This window comes from Antechinus flavipes, chromosome 6 (genome assembly GCF_016432865.1).
Source record: "Antechinus flavipes isolate AdamAnt ecotype Samford, QLD, Australia chromosome 6, AdamAnt_v2, whole genome shotgun sequence".
Taxonomy (NCBI): domain Eukaryota; kingdom Metazoa; phylum Chordata; class Mammalia; order Dasyuromorphia; family Dasyuridae; genus Antechinus; species Antechinus flavipes.
The window spans coordinates 80,529,717-80,545,284 of record NC_067403.1 but is presented as its reverse complement, the minus strand read 5'-3'; the positions used below and the strand labels follow the sequence as shown (position 1 = coordinate 80,545,284).

The 15,568-nt window shown below is 37.1% G+C and overlaps 1 protein-coding gene across 2 annotated transcripts in view; it reads right to left on the bottom strand.

Moving 5' to 3' along the window:
- Positions 1–14,932, bottom strand: part of TRIM2 (tripartite motif containing 2) — a 109,458-nt gene extending 94,526 nt beyond the window's left edge. Inside the window, exon 1 of one of the 2 annotated variants that reach the window (XM_051967200.1) lies at positions 14,216–14,932. The gene's annotated coding sequence lies outside the window, so the exon portion shown is untranslated. The remainder of the gene's footprint in view (positions 1–14,215) is intronic. The other variant, XM_051967205.1, reaches the window with a different exon arrangement.
- Positions 14,933–15,568: the final 636 nt, after the last annotated feature.

Sequence of the window (15,568 nt, the reverse complement as noted above, 5' to 3'; positions counted from 1 at the left end):
GTTCAAGGAATCATATAATTGATGAATAGGAAAGAATATCAGAAATAATCTAAGGTTGCCCAAAATAGAAATTGTCTCTATAATATCTGATTTTTGTGAAAGAACATTCATTTCAACTTTAATATCTTATTCTTCATGCATGATTTTAAATTCATAGGATTTAGAGGTGGGAAGAATCTTAAGATATAAACTTAGTCAACCAAGGCATTTTATGGAGGAGGAGGAAGTTAAGTGATTTCTCCTTAACTGGCTTATCCAGGTCTGGCTTTTTTCCCTCCACATATAGAGCTCCTTCCACATGTCATAAATCAATCAAAAAGTATTTACTGAATACTTACCAAAGGCATGTGATTAGCCCAATTGTTTAGATCAGGACTTCTTAAACTTTTTCCATTTGTGACCCCTTTTGTGCCCAAGAAATTTTTACATGACCTCAGGTATATGGGTGTGTAAAACAGGTATACAAACCAAACATTTACTGTTAATAAATAATAATTTCACAATCCCCACTTTCAGTTATGAGTCCTTATATGGAGGCAGGACCCAAATTTAAGAAGCTAAGGTTTAGAGGGCCATGCTAATATGGCAATGGGCTTATTCCTTGTCTCCAGACTAATTTTAGCCAGCTGCTTTATGAACTTATGTCACTAAATCATAAGGACAGCTAAGCAAAAGAGAGTTCTATTAATGAAAATCTTTTGTGATGAATTCAGAGAAATAACTCACAAGACAGGCTTATGGGTCAGGAGGGTTATCTTGCATGTGAAGGCTAATCCCTCATCATCAAAATCTAGTCTATATTGTTATCCTAGGTACTCATTAGGCCTGATTCACAATATCTAACATTATTATCTCTGTTGCAATGAAATCATGAGGCAATAAATTACATGTTAAAAGTCAAAGGGCAGGTACAAAGTTTTATTTTCTGTGAATTATACTAAAAAGTGTATGGTTTTCAAGGCTAACCCCAAGTAAACCATAAAATTGAACACCAAGTGTAGCTCTAACACAGAAATCAAGTACGTTGTTGTATATTTATAGTCTCAGCATATCTCCTTACTACTATATCAAATTCCTTGAAAGAGAAGCAGGACTTTATTGCCAGTTTCACAGGAAGAAGAGCATTAGTAGATGTAGAATGCTTACTTTTGGTATGTCCTAATTATTCTAATAGCTGGACTTTTTTTTGCTAAACTAGTCTTTTTAATCAAATTTCTTAAAATGTATTATATATATATGTATATGTATATATATGTATATATATACATATACATATATATATATATATATATAAAACATCCTTTATTGGTTTCTATTTTAAGTGGTTTAAGTTTCTTCTGTTTTTTTTTTTTTTAAGACTCAACCTGGAGTTTCAATTTCTTATTCTGGCATCTCCTTATAGTGAACAATATTATGTGAATGTGGAAGTTTGACAATAAATTGATTCAAGTTGCTAAAGAAAAATATAAACAATAGTAAAGCATGCATTATAGCAAAAAAAAAAAATCTTTATAATGAGAATATATGAAAGTGATATATAGACCTAGGTTTCTGAGATGGACATGTAGCAAGGGATTGTCCTTCCTGTTAGTTAATAATTGCCTATGCTGTGAAATGCCGATATTAATTCAGTTCATTGCTGGGGCCCCATCTGGGACAGCACTGAAAGTCTTGTGAATTGTATGGGTCTGTAATGAGGTTAATAGCCACTAAGGAGACAGAGTTCTTGACTCTCTTTGTCCTTGGTCATTAGTCCCTTATGTCTCTTTTGTTGCATGAATAAAAGTCCTATGTTTTGAAATCTTCAAAGCCGGAATACATGGAACTGGTGTTTTTTCCTGGAGGGAGAACCACTGGCCTCCTTGATTTTCCTGGATTAAGACATTCCATCTCCCCCCTCTAGGCATTTTCTCTGGCTGTTCCCCATTCCTGGAATGCTCTCCTTCCTCATCTTTACCTTCTGCTTCCCTGGCTTCCTTCAATTCCCAGTTGAAATCCCATCTTCTGCAGAAAGCATTTTACCTCTGAGAATAAATAGAATTTCCCATTTGTCCTGTACATAGCTTGTTTGAACATTTGGTTTGCATGTTTTCTCTCCCATTAGACTCTAAGCTCTTTGAGGGCAGGGACTGTCTTTTCCCTTTCTTTGTATCTCTTAGTACAGTACCTGACATATAATTGTCACTTATAAATCTTTATCGACTGAGAGCTAGGCATAAAAGCTCTCAAATTGCTTCTGAATAAGGGGAATAAGATGATTAAGAGAGAGGTTGTTAAAGTTTGCCTGGCTCTTTGAGTCAGGCAGGGGATTCTGCCAGGGGTTATATATAGAATTAATTTAGGGAAAAATATAATACAATGAGATAGGCAAGTGGAGAGTGAAAAATCAGAATCTAATCACACAAATGCACAGAAAGACCAGTTAGCACTTTCAAATACATGAATCTTAACCAACTAGCTTGTTGAGGAAATGATTTAGGAAAAAAAAATTATCTAGGAAAATAATTTCATCTTGTTATAATTCTTGGCAGAAATTAAACCAACAGCACACACCCCAAAATAAAATATAGCCCAAATGGATGAGTAACTTTAATATAAAAAATCATATCATTAAAATAAAACAAAACTGGAAAAGAATAAAAAGTGGTACCTTTTAGATCTATAGTTTGGGGAAGAGTCAAACACTAAACAAGAAATGAAATAGAACAAAAAAGGAAAAAATGGGCAATTTTAATGAGATGGTAATAATTGACACAAAGTTTTAGGAAAAAGTCTTGTAAAAATATTTCTAATTAAGGTCTGATATCCAACATATACAAGGATCTGATATAAATAGAATTCCCTAATCAAGAAGTGGTCAAAAGATGTGAACAGTTTTCAAAAGTGAAGTGCAAATAATAAATAACTATATGAAATTATTAAATTTAAAAGAAATTAAATAACCATAATTATATAACTAAATAGCTATAATAATAACTATATGGAATAATTAGAGAGAGACAAATTAAATCAATTCTGAAGTTTCACTTCACACCCATTAAATTGGAAAAGATGACAAAAATTAGTCAACATTGGCAGGGTTATAGAAAAATAGACACAAATACATTATTAGTAAAGCTGTGAATTGGTTCAGACTTTCTAGAATGGAAAAAGTGAATCCCACTTCTGACACTTCTAATGTATGTGACCGTAAGCAAATCATTTAAGTTTTCTAATTTTGCTTTGTCTGTCAAATGGGGAATGTAACACTTGGACTATGTTGGAAAACCCATTTATAAATTTTAAAGCAGTTTAAAAAAAAAGAAGGAAGTTAATCATAATAACTAAAACCAAACAAGGCCCAAATGTCCTTTATTGCTTTATGAAGGGGCTTAGAATCATTTAATTCAACAATCTCTCTTTTATTAGAAAAGTTGTTTTAACTATTCAAATGTTAATTCTCAAAAATTATGCCCAATTCTTTATATTGTAAAAGAATTTTAAGAAGGAATTATGAGATAATCTTCAATGGATAAATATATACATTCCTTATTAAGAATTACAGTTTAAATAGTTTTCAACTAAAGGGAAAATCCCCTTATAACAATCTCTCTGGGAGATCATAATTGTCTTGTCTTAATGGACTTTTGTTAACATGTTACTAGGAATCACATACCCAGTATGAAGGAACTAGGAAGAAGCAGAACTGATAGCTAGGCTGCTCCATTGTAAACCATCAAGTGAAAAGCAGGGCTAAGAACCACAAAAGGAGCATAGGATTATTGACTTAGAGATATCAAGGACTTAATGAGTAACTGAGTCCAGTCCTCTCATTTTATAAAACTGAGAGGAAAAGGCAACATTATCTATCATCAATGTCCAGGTAGACTAGAGTGAAATTTAGTCCAGTGTTTTCATTTTAAAGGTGTGGAAGCAAATGGAGACCTAGAGGGCTTAAACAACTTTCCCAGGCTTATATAAATAACAAATAACAATGAAGAGTGCAACCAAAATTCTCCATTTTTCATACAACTGCACTGTCTCCTCCCTTCATTTCCTACCAGTTTCCTCCTCTGATTGCCTGGATCTTCTATTGTATAATGTTGTTTCAGTGACGGCTTTACCACTGAGAATATATTTCACTTTATGTATGTATATTGATTGTAATAGATTAACCAAACCTTCATCAGATAAGCCTTACTAATACTGCTATGAAATAAGGTAGTTAATATATCATGACCAAGCCCTACCATACCGGAGACAAACACTCTGTAAAGTTGCAGATCTGAGAAGATCTCCTCTCTAGCCTTTGATTGATAGAAGTCAGTGAGTCATAAAGATGATAATCATGTTATCTGACCTTTATACAGTAGTGTGCTGGAGCTAGCTTGAATCAGCTCATTTACCATGTAAGTATCTAGAAGTTGGAAATTAGAATTCGTAAATGCTATAGATTAGGATTTGACTTACTGTTTTGTGGATATCTACACTTAATAAAGATAATGGAGAAAATGCTAATAATGTAAATTAAATTTAAAGGTATATATGTGCATAGTTCTTTTTTTTTTGGAGAGCTGGTTATTAAATATTTGTCATTATATATCTATTTATATAACAGTTTATATATATATTATTTTCATTAGGTGGACTTAACAATCCTTCAAGATAGATATTGCATGCATTTTTTGGCAGTTTTATAAGATGAAATTTAGGCTCAGAAGTTAACTAATTTATAGAGATGAGATTTAAATCCATATTATAGGGTTGCAGATTTAGAACTAGAAGAGACCTTAGGGATTATCTACTTTACTCTTTGTTTCTTTCTTCTTCCTTTCTCCCTCCCTTTCTTCCTTCCTTCTTTCCTTCCTTCCTTCTCTCCCTCCCCCTTTTCCCCTTCTTTTCCTTCCTCACCTCTCTTCCTTCCTTCCTTCCTTCTTTCCTTCTTTCCTTCCTTCTTTCCTTTCCTCCCACCTCTCCTCTTTGCTTTCCAAACGAAGAACCAAAGTCCATGCTGCCAGCCACTAGTTTCTGGTTCTTGGGCACTGTGGCACCCTCCAGACCAACCTTCCCTCTACTTTCCCCAGACATGAAGGGGTATGTGTTAGAGAGGGACAGCTCTTCTCATTTACCAAGTGGTAAGTTCTCTAGAGCAGGGTAGAGAGGAATAAATGCAGAGAAGGGAATCAGTATAACCATTCTAAAGATTATTATCTGTGGTCTCAGAACGCTTTAAAAATCTAAGTTTTTATAGTTTGACTTTTGATCACTCTAGACCGTTTCACATGTCTTAACAATTCTTAGACAACCCCATGTAAGAGTATTTCCTTTAGCATCATGTTTTCATAGCTGTAGTTTATATTAGAAGGAGGATTGCTGAGTCTTTAGTTTTATTTGGTTGATTTGGATATTTGATCTTAGAAGAGATAAGAGCAGTGAAAGGGTAATCGCTCCTTGGTAAAGGAAGTAAAGAGCTGTCAGGATAGAAGAAAGAAATGTGAAAAGCCTCCACTAAAGTCAGGTTTCAGGAGCAGAGAGAATACCAGCTTTGTGAGGATTCACTGTAGTGGCCAGATGAACAAACCATGGGTTCTAGGAGCTATCTGATGGTACACAGAAATAGGTTTTTAAAGGAAACCACCCTGAAAAACACTACATATCATAATATCACTTTAGCCATGAAATATTCCATTTTTATTTAATAAGTAAGCTTGAGTTTGCTTCAATTGCAAACACCTAAAAAGGGAGAGGGGGAAAAGATTGTCCATTTCATACGACATAAGATTTAGAGCTGGAAGAAGGGGTACGGGATAAGCACTTAGAGTGCCTAGTTAGGGAAGGCTTTGCATTAAGCGTTTTGCAGATATTATTTCATTTAATCCTCACAACAGTCCTTGTAAGGTAGGTGCCGTTATTATCCCCATTTTATAGTAGAAGAAACTAAGGTTAAGTGTCTTACTCCATCACACCACACAGCTGGTGAATGTCTCAGGCTGGATTTAAATTCAGGATTTCTAACGACTAGATCTGTGAGGAGACCCAGTGGATAGAGTTCCAGGCCTAGAGTCTGGAAGACTTGTCTTTTGAATTCAAATATGTTTGTCTCAGTTTCCTTATTTGTAAAATCAGTTGGAGAAGGAAATGATGAGTCATTCCAATGTCTCTGCTTAGAAAACCCTCAATGGGGTCAGGAATCATAGGGTATAACTGAAAGCAACCCAACATCTTCTCAACTCCAGCCCCAGTGCCCTGGCCACTGTACTACCTACTTGCCTAAGAAAGGGACTTTAAGATGTTAATTAATGCACTCCTTCTGTAGATAAGGAAGCTCAGAGTATCAGATACTGTGAATGCCAGGGGAATCAAGAAGCAAAGAAGAAAAGGCAGCTGCCATCTGGGTAAATGTGCATTTCTTTGTTCTTGAGAGGTTTACTTTCTCATGATGGGGTAAGAAGTACTTATTTAAGAGCATCAGGAAGTGATTTGGGGACTGGAGTCAGCCAAAAAAAGAAAAAAAAAGGAGAGAGACTAGTCTGGAAGTAGAGGAAGGAAGCAGCATGGAGTGAACAGTGTTTAGGTATGAGTGCATTTAGTTTGATTTAAGAAGTGTGATAGAGGTTTGAGTGACTCCTGTATCCTTGGACACTTTGACAGAATGCACAAGAGGAGATCAAGGGAGTCAGGAAAAAGTGAGAAGAGAGTGAATTCGGTGAGTGTGTAAGGATGAAAGCAATTCAGTCCAGAATGCTGGAGAAAGTAGAGATGAGTGAGCTCCAACTAGGTTTTGCACACTGATCTGAAAAAAAAAAAAAAAAGTGTACAGGGGATAGGATAGTGATGGGAGTTTCTGAGCTCTTCCTAGTTCTCAATGAAAAGAGGGGTGTGTGTACGTGTGTGTGTGTGGGGTAGAGACAGAGAAAGAGAAAGAGAGGGAGGGAAGGAGACGTGGAGAGAAGGAGGGACAGAGGGAAGGAAAGAGGAAGAGAAAAAGAAAGAGAGGGAAAGAGAGGGAGAAGACTCAAAAATAGAGAGCATAGTTTGGCAATTGTCAATGCTGTAAAATTACCCATACATAGAACTTGTAAATAAAAAGCATTTAAAAATTAAAAAAAATAGAGAGCATATGGGGAGTTCCTGGGCCCCTAGGATCAGAAAAATCTCTTTCTTGGGTAATCTCTCATCTTTGGTTCATTTTTCAACATGTAAGCCTGAAGTAAATTCAATCTGGTCATCAACAAAGGACAATTCTGCCTTTGTTTTATACAAACAGGTGTTCATGGCCGAACAGGATCTATTTTTAGCCCCTAAATGAAAGTAAGATTCATTGACCATTCCTGGATCATTGCCCTGAAAGAAGAGACCTTATGTTTTACCTGGGGTCTTTCAAGTCACCTTGTTTCACTCAGGTTCACTGTCAGACAATGAGAAGGTAGGAAGGGTCTCTGTTAAGTCAGTCAACTTTTAAGTGTTCACTATATACACAAAGCACTGAATTAGGTGCTGACTGTACAAAGACAAAAGGGGACAGTCATCCCTCAAGAAGCTTGCGTTTCTAATGGAAAAGACAACAGAACATATCTAAATGCATATATAATAAACAAAACGAATATAAGGCAGTTTGGAAAGGGAATACTAGTACATGGGAGGAAAAGGAAGGCAATGATTGAACTGAGTACCAGCAGAAGTATAAATGGAGAGACTCTTCCTCCTAGTCAGAAGGTGCTAGGAAAAGCACAATGGATAAATACTTCCCCAGACTAAAGCAAATGCCATTTTGTCCAGGAAAAGATAATAGGGAAGGGATCATTCTCTCTTTCTCTTCCTCCCTTTCTGTTTCTCTCTGAGAGGCAATTGGGGTTGTGACATCTAGTTAGTGTTAAGTGTCTGAGGCCAGCTTTGAACTCAGATTTTCCTGACTCCAGGACTGGTGCTCTGTCCATTGTACTATCTAACTGCTCCCCAAATATTCATTTTCAAAGAAGAACCAAACGTAGAGCTGAACCTGGACTCCCTGGTGAAGTATTGGCAGTTGGGTTACAATGTAAGGTCATTGTTCTACTTGGGTATTTCCACTAAAGCAGAAGGCAATGAAGAGAGAGATAGAAACTACTATTCTTAGAGGGTTTGATATACAAAATAAAGATTAAGGTATTATCTAAATATCACACCACAAAACCATAGCCCATTTTTACTTTAATTTCTTAGTTGATATCTTTCATATCACAAATTTATGCTAGACTAACATATATATGTATATGTATATATATATATATATACATATATATATATATGTATATATATATATAAATATGTCTAGGATCCCTTACAATAAGGGGTCCCCTAATTCCTACATAAGCATTCAGGATTCCAAATGCATATCAAATATAGAACAGCTTTTAATTTATTTCACCCTTCTGAAAGTGCAAATGACCCAAAAGCCTCATAGGAGCCCACGAATTGCACGATTTGCAAAAAAAAAAAAAAGTATATAAAGTACTAAAATAGCTGATTGGTCCTATTCCTTTGATTCGGAAACTTTTAAACTCTTGAATTTGATTTTATCCATGAGACAACTTCCAAAGCCTGGGCTGCTCAAGAAATTCTCCTTCTCTTTGTAGAAAGCTAGGTTCTGGGCTGCTATTGCCTAAAAAAAGTTAAAATCCCTTCTTCATACAAAAGGCAGGGGTTCAAGAACAATATTTTTGAATTCCCTTCTCAGGCAAATCCATATTGCTCACCATGTGCTTAATATCAGAAATCAACATAAACTTCCTAGCTGATATTTATATAGTACTTGAGAGTTTTAAAAAAATAGCCTGCAGATATGATCTCATTTGATCTTCAGAGTAAATCTATGAGATAACTACCAAAAGCATGATTTTTTCTACCCTTTTATAGAAGAAAAAGCATAAAATGGCTTCCCATAGTTCAACAACTAGTCGCAGTTAGAGAAGAGGTTCAAGCTCAGATTTCTCCTGACTCTAAGAACAGCACTCTACTCATAGTGGTGGACAAAACCAGAAAATTCTATAAAGTACACGGAGACATCTGTTTTGTGAGGCTGATGAAGAGACAATGGCTACAATCAAACTGACTTGCAAAATATTTTGCAAATTTTGAAGATAAATAAATATTATTAAACACATTTAAGTATAAAATTATTAAATAAATACTATTCGTTACACATTATTGTTGGTAGCAGTTATTTAAATAATAATTAAAAATAAAGCAAATAAATTCAATATTTCCAAATAAATCTTAATAAAAACTTTATCCCAGTTGGTACAAAAAGATCTGCCTGGGCCAAAAGACTTTGATTTGAAAAGAAAATGCCAAATGAAGATAAATGATATCATATTAGATTAAAGGAAATAATCTTCTAAATATCAAGTAGTATAAAACCGAGGGACGGGAATTGCCACCTAGATAGAATTATTTAAACACTTCCTAGACCTCCACTTTCCTCCAGCAGTTTCCTGTGATGTGGTCCCAAAATCTGCCTGCTTGAGCTGAGTCATTTTGGTGCAGCAAAGAAGCCATCTTGTCCTTTCCGGCTCAATTTATGCACTCCCAAATATCCTATGTTTCCAAACATACAGACTTTGTGGTGATTGTGTGTGTCTCAAGGACGAATTCTAATCTTCAAGGGCAGACCTCTCACATAAACAAGTTCCATCTAGACAAAAGAGAGTATGTCTGAGAAAAACAGAAATACATTTAAAATCCTAGGGAGAGGATGTATCTTTTAGAGAGGATTGAGATGGAACTCAAAGGCAGGATGTGCAGAGACAATGGTCATTTTTTACCATTTGAGATCTGGGCATATGAAAGAATGAAATGAAAGCAAATGTTCTCCCGTAGAATTTTAAGTGAGCTTTTAGAAAAGACAGAAGGCCTGAGTCAGCAAGTTCTCATTCTCTAGAGGGAATTTACTATCACTATGAATTTGCCCTTTTCCCCCACCTTAATTTCCCCTGTGCCTCTTTGAATCCTAAAGAGGTGCTTGCTAGTGCTGTCAACCCAGGTATGGGGTTTGTCTCAAGCCAATAAGTAAGCTTTGCTACTTTTCTCACCGAGCGCAAGAACAATTGTGAAAATTTCAAATCAGAGGTACTTTCTAGAGCCTTTTTCAGGCATGTCATTTGGTGAATGAATAAATGAATGAGTGAATGAATAAAAAGACATTTACTATGTGCTGGACACTGTGTGTTAAGTGTTGGGATATAAAGATAAGGCAATTCCCAACCTCAAGGAGCTTATATTCTAAGAGGGGAAGGAAGCACATATAGGAAAGTGGTAGCCAAGGAGGGATGTTTTGGAAAAACCCAAGGATGTCATAGGAAGTAACATCAAAACACAATTGATTGGTGCATCCTTTCTAGGATGAAAGTGTTAATTTATGAATGTTTCCAGAGAAAGAGTTGGAAAGGAGGGAGACATGGAGAAAATAACTTAGGAAGGGTCTAGCATTTGTGGATATGGGAAATATGTTATCTGAGAAGCTTAGGAAGATTTATATGAATGGATACAAAGTAGAATAGGCGAAAGCCGGAGAACAATTTATACAAGAACAGCATTGTAAAGACAAACAACTTTGACAAAAGTCTGATGGATTTAATTAATTGGCCACAATTTCAAAGGATCAATGATGAAAGACATGATCTGTTTCCTGACAGACAAGATAAAGAATAAGACACATTTTTCCATGACCAACTTGAAAATTTGTTTCATTTGATTATACATATATCTACAATAGTCTTTCCTTTTTCTTTTATTCAGTGGGAGGGGAGAAAAAATAAATAATTGTTAGTAAAAAAAAAATAAATACTTTAGAAAAATAGATGGTTTTTATTTTTTGGGAATACTGTTTTATGGTCTAATCTAATTTGCCCCATACATGTAACTAACTTGATTTACTTTAGAAATGAAAAATCAAAAACATTTATATTCTGTGTAAACCAAGGGGTTGGGAAACTAAGAGGGAGTTCCAATCTCTCCTGTTTCAATAAGATTGCAGGCTTGGATTTTCTGGGAGATCTAGAATATTAAAGAGTTCAGATCAATTCTCTATAGGCCACAATACTATTCAGAGTTGATAAAATTGATCATTGTGGCTTTCTCTTCCTATCCTAGAAAAATGAAGATTACTTCAAAAGAATTAGACAAATACTCAGTAATCTAATATAGTCTGTGCTAATATTAACTAAAAGCATAGATAATAATGATGACATGCCTGGTATACAGTTGGTGCTTAATAAATAAATACTTGCTGATGAATGAAAGCTTCTAAGTCTCTTTTTCATTATCTCATTTCCTCCTCCTAATAACAATATGAGAACAGAACAGTACTAAAGCTATTAGTATGCTCAGTTTACGTACAAGGAAATTAGCATAGAGAGGTTATAATTCACCCACGGACACATAAGTGTCAGAGAAATCTTTTCTGTTTCCAAGTCCAGCATTCTTACCATTATGTCACACTTTCGATCCCAGAAACAGGCTGAGGCAAAAACAATCAGTTTCCTCAATGGGATTGCCATGGTCCATTGGGATTTCCTTGATTGATTAGCCTTTCATTCAATTTGAGTTTGGTATATGACAGAAAAAATGGCTCACTTGCCTTTTGTGGTTAACCAGAAAAGCAAGTGAGCATAGCATGACAATGGTGGGAGCTGGAAGGGCAGGGGAGACAGGATGGAGGCTCCATATTTCCTTTCCATTGCAGCAAGGAAATATCTTGTTGGCAGAACTCCCCCAAGAAATGAAGACAGGAAGTAAAAAGAACATCAGAGAATATCAATTAAAAAAAAAGAATGTTTTTTTTTATCTGAAAAAACTTTAGTCAGAGATAATTGTTTTTTGAACTCCATTACCTATGCAATTTTGAGACAGCACAAAAAAGGCTTTGTCCAAATTGGAAGAATTAAGAAAATTAAAAGAAAAAGATACACAAAAATATCCTTTCAATAAATAATTAGCCTCTTTTATTCTTGTCCATCTAGAGTCTCACAGTCATCTTCAGCATGAAAATTTAGCATTTGTACATATAAACCTGGTTTATATCCCACATTTACTGTGGAGAAGGAAAAGAATACTTAATCCAGGTTTTCTCTGTGCTTTATAAATTATTCATCAAACATGGTCTAAGGTTTAAAAAAAAAAGACCCCAGAGATGTAAAGGCTTCAAAATTATTCCAGCCCTTTTTTTCCTTTGGTCTAGTTTTGCCCTAAATGGAACCCAATGTAAATCAAAATGACACAGCTGTCTTGTAGGTTCTAGTAGATTCTGAACAAAGCAGAAGATTTGTTCCTACTCTCTGATGTAAATGACAGGAAATAAAATGACAGAAAATTCAAGTCAGACTGTTTATGATCACTTATTAAAATAGAGTTTCATAAAGGAGAGGGAGGTAGACCTTCAGCCTATTATCTCTCAATTTTTAAAAAATTAAGCACCTAGCAACAACCTAATCTCCTTCTAATGGGGGAAAATATAATGCTTGCATAGGTGTGTGAAGAGGAGTGGGAGAGAGAGAACATAAGTGGACATATACTCTTTCTATGGTAATGAAATATGAGGCTGTCTGGGGTTTCTGAAAATGCAGGCTTTTCTCTTTTTTGTTAAATGTGGAAAAATCAGAAAGTCTAAATTAGCCTCTATTTCCTTGCCTACTGGTAGGGATTCTTGGAAGGGAGAGTGAAAAGAGGAAGGTTGACTGCCTTAGGAAGGATGGAGTGGCCACAGGTAGAATGAGTTTAAAGGTTAGAGAATGCTCTGGAGGCTGGTAGGCCCTATACTTAAAGAAGTCAGTATCCTTCCCTAATCTCTTCTCTGTATTCAACCCTCCTCAGACCAAGGCTTTTCATTATACAGCAAATCATTTTAGACTTGTGTGTTCATCTTCAAAATAAGTGTTTCTGCTGGATTTTGTTTTAAGCCCACAAACATTTCAAGGTAAACATCTTCCCAACATCCACAGCCCCCCTTCCCCAATCTCTTCTCTGCATTCAACTCCCCTCCTCAGACCAAGACTTTTCATTATACAGCAAATCATTTTAGACTTCTGTGTTTTTGTTCAAAATAAGTGTATCTGCTGGGTTTTGTTTTAAGCCCACAAACGTTTCAAGGTAAGCATCTTCCCAACATCCACAGCCCCCCTTTCCCAATCTCTTCTCTGCATTCAACTCCCCTCCTCAGACCAAGACTTTTCATTATACAGCAAATCATTTTAGACTTCCGTGTTTTTGTTCAAAATAAGTGTATCTGCTGGGTTTTGTTTTAAGCCCACAAATGTTTCAAGGTAAGCATCTTCCCAACATTCACAACCCCCTTTTCCCAGTCTTTTCTCGCCACTCAACCCCCTCCTCAGACCAGGGCTTTTCATTATACAGCAAACAGTTTTAGACTTCTGTGTTTATCTTCAAAATAAGTGTTTCTGCTGGATTTTGTTTTAAACACTTCAAAGAAAGCATCTTCCCACCATTCACAAACAAGAGATGCAGAATGAGTGGGAGATATGGAGTGAAGAAAGAATAGAAGTAAATGATGAGGGAATTAAATTCAGTTTCTGGTAATGGATGAATTACTGAAGTTAAAAAAAAAAGAGGGAAAATACTTTCAAAGTTATAAAATCTGCCTATTTAAGACTCCAGGGTAATTTTTTTTTTCTGTTGGAATAAATACATTTCAGAGCTCTACTTCTTGCTTTTCATGTACCTTTTCATGTGTTAATTTTTTTTTTTAAGACACAGGGTATACTTGCTTCCCCTTCATTGCCGTCCCTCTTGGCTCCCGTTCAAAGCTGTTTAATTTTGGAGTCTTAGCACTTCCAGCAGTCTCGTTTCTGACATGCACACTAGAGCCGAGCAGGGCTGGGCTGTCAAGAACCCTTCCTCCTGTCCTTCTGCCAGCACGACTCTGGCTTCTAACCACTGCAGTGACAGTTTCGGAAATGGAATACTTTACAGACTTTTTTAACATGCTAGCATCCACCCAGGAGTGAACGAAAAAAAAGGTACCTAAAATAGAAATTGGCAGCTCCCTGTGCATTGCCTGACACGAGCAGAATAACAAGTTAAACCACACACACACACACACACACACACACACACACACACACACACACACACACACTCCAATTCCACAGCAATCTGGATGCATCTCAACCTTGCGCGGAAGTATTTTTCAGAGTTCAATAGCACAAGCAGACGAATGAATTATTGTGAAATGGTGACTTACTGCACTTATGGGGGGGAAAGCACATACACACAAGTCCCCAGGAGAAAGCTGTTGCTCTCTTCTCTTTCTCTCTCTCTCTCCTTCTCGTCCCTCTGTCTGCTACGGGAGTGTTGTATGCTGATTTTGTGAAAAATCAATCAGACAATCATGACACATCCCTCTTGTCTTCTTTTCTTCTTTCTCTCCCTCTGTCTTTTGGGTCGCAGCTGCAATCTCTCCTTCTGATGGTATCTCAAGGTGAAGCTGCTTTGTCCCCTCCCATTTCAGAGTCAGAGGGATGGACTGAAGGTGGGAGGAAGGTCGGTCCTCGGATGGCTATCAGTTACGCAGTAAAAATAGACAAGAGGAGGGAAAACCCCCCTTCTGGCCGGATTCCGAATTGTCTTAACCCAATGTTCTCAGTCCAAAAGGTTCTCTAGTTGGTCATTTCCATCCCGAGTGAAGTTCCAGCACATGAGAACATCTGTTTTTCATAAACTGAGAGGCCGCGGCCGATCTGGGATTATGTTTTGTCAAACTGCGTCGGGCTTCCCAAATCCCAAGTACGCCAGCTAATCCCAGGCACAAAGAGCTGGGAGATAAACAGCCAAGTTTGTGCCCGGTCCCAAAGAGATCTCCTGAGCGCCGATGACTAAGTGTTCCTATAGCCAGCCTCCAGGAAGGACCAATCACATCTCAATCCAGCTTATTAAGAGGTATTTGGCTCAATTTTCATTCCTTCCCCAGAAAACAAGTCCTTAGCTCCACCCCCACCCCCCAAAACGCCACCCACTATGAAAGCACAGCAAACACTACCCCTCCAGGGAAAAGAACCTGAAATGAAGGAGGCTAAAACAGAGCCGAGGAGGACTGGCCCCTAGACTCACTGCTAAATTAGCTGAGCATTAAGGCGGCATCAGAAGTACCCTGATTATGGCACGTCTCTCAGAACTGACTCAACCAGGAGTGGAGACACTCTGCTGTCATGGAGACAATCTTCAGTTCTCTCTCTCACCCCCAGTCCCACCCCGGTGCCAGCTTCGCTGGGCTCTGGGGCAGCATCCCATGGCTAGACTATGGCAGAGGGGACTGTCGCTGTTTGTCCACAGGACCATGACCTCAGGGAGGTGACGCCAAGGCATGCAAGGAAATAGGATTTAAGTGAGGGAGGGCTGCCTCAGTTTCCCCTCCAGAGCCATCTGTCAGATATAGGTCAGGACGACTGGAGATGGCCCAGGATGCAATGGGAGACCTTGGCCTTTTAAACTAAAGTCTTCAATAGGTCCCCTAGCAACAGCCTTTTCTGGGTGGTCTCCCTCCATCATCCCTGCATAAAATCCATTCTCCACTAAGCCAACAAAATACATTTCTTAA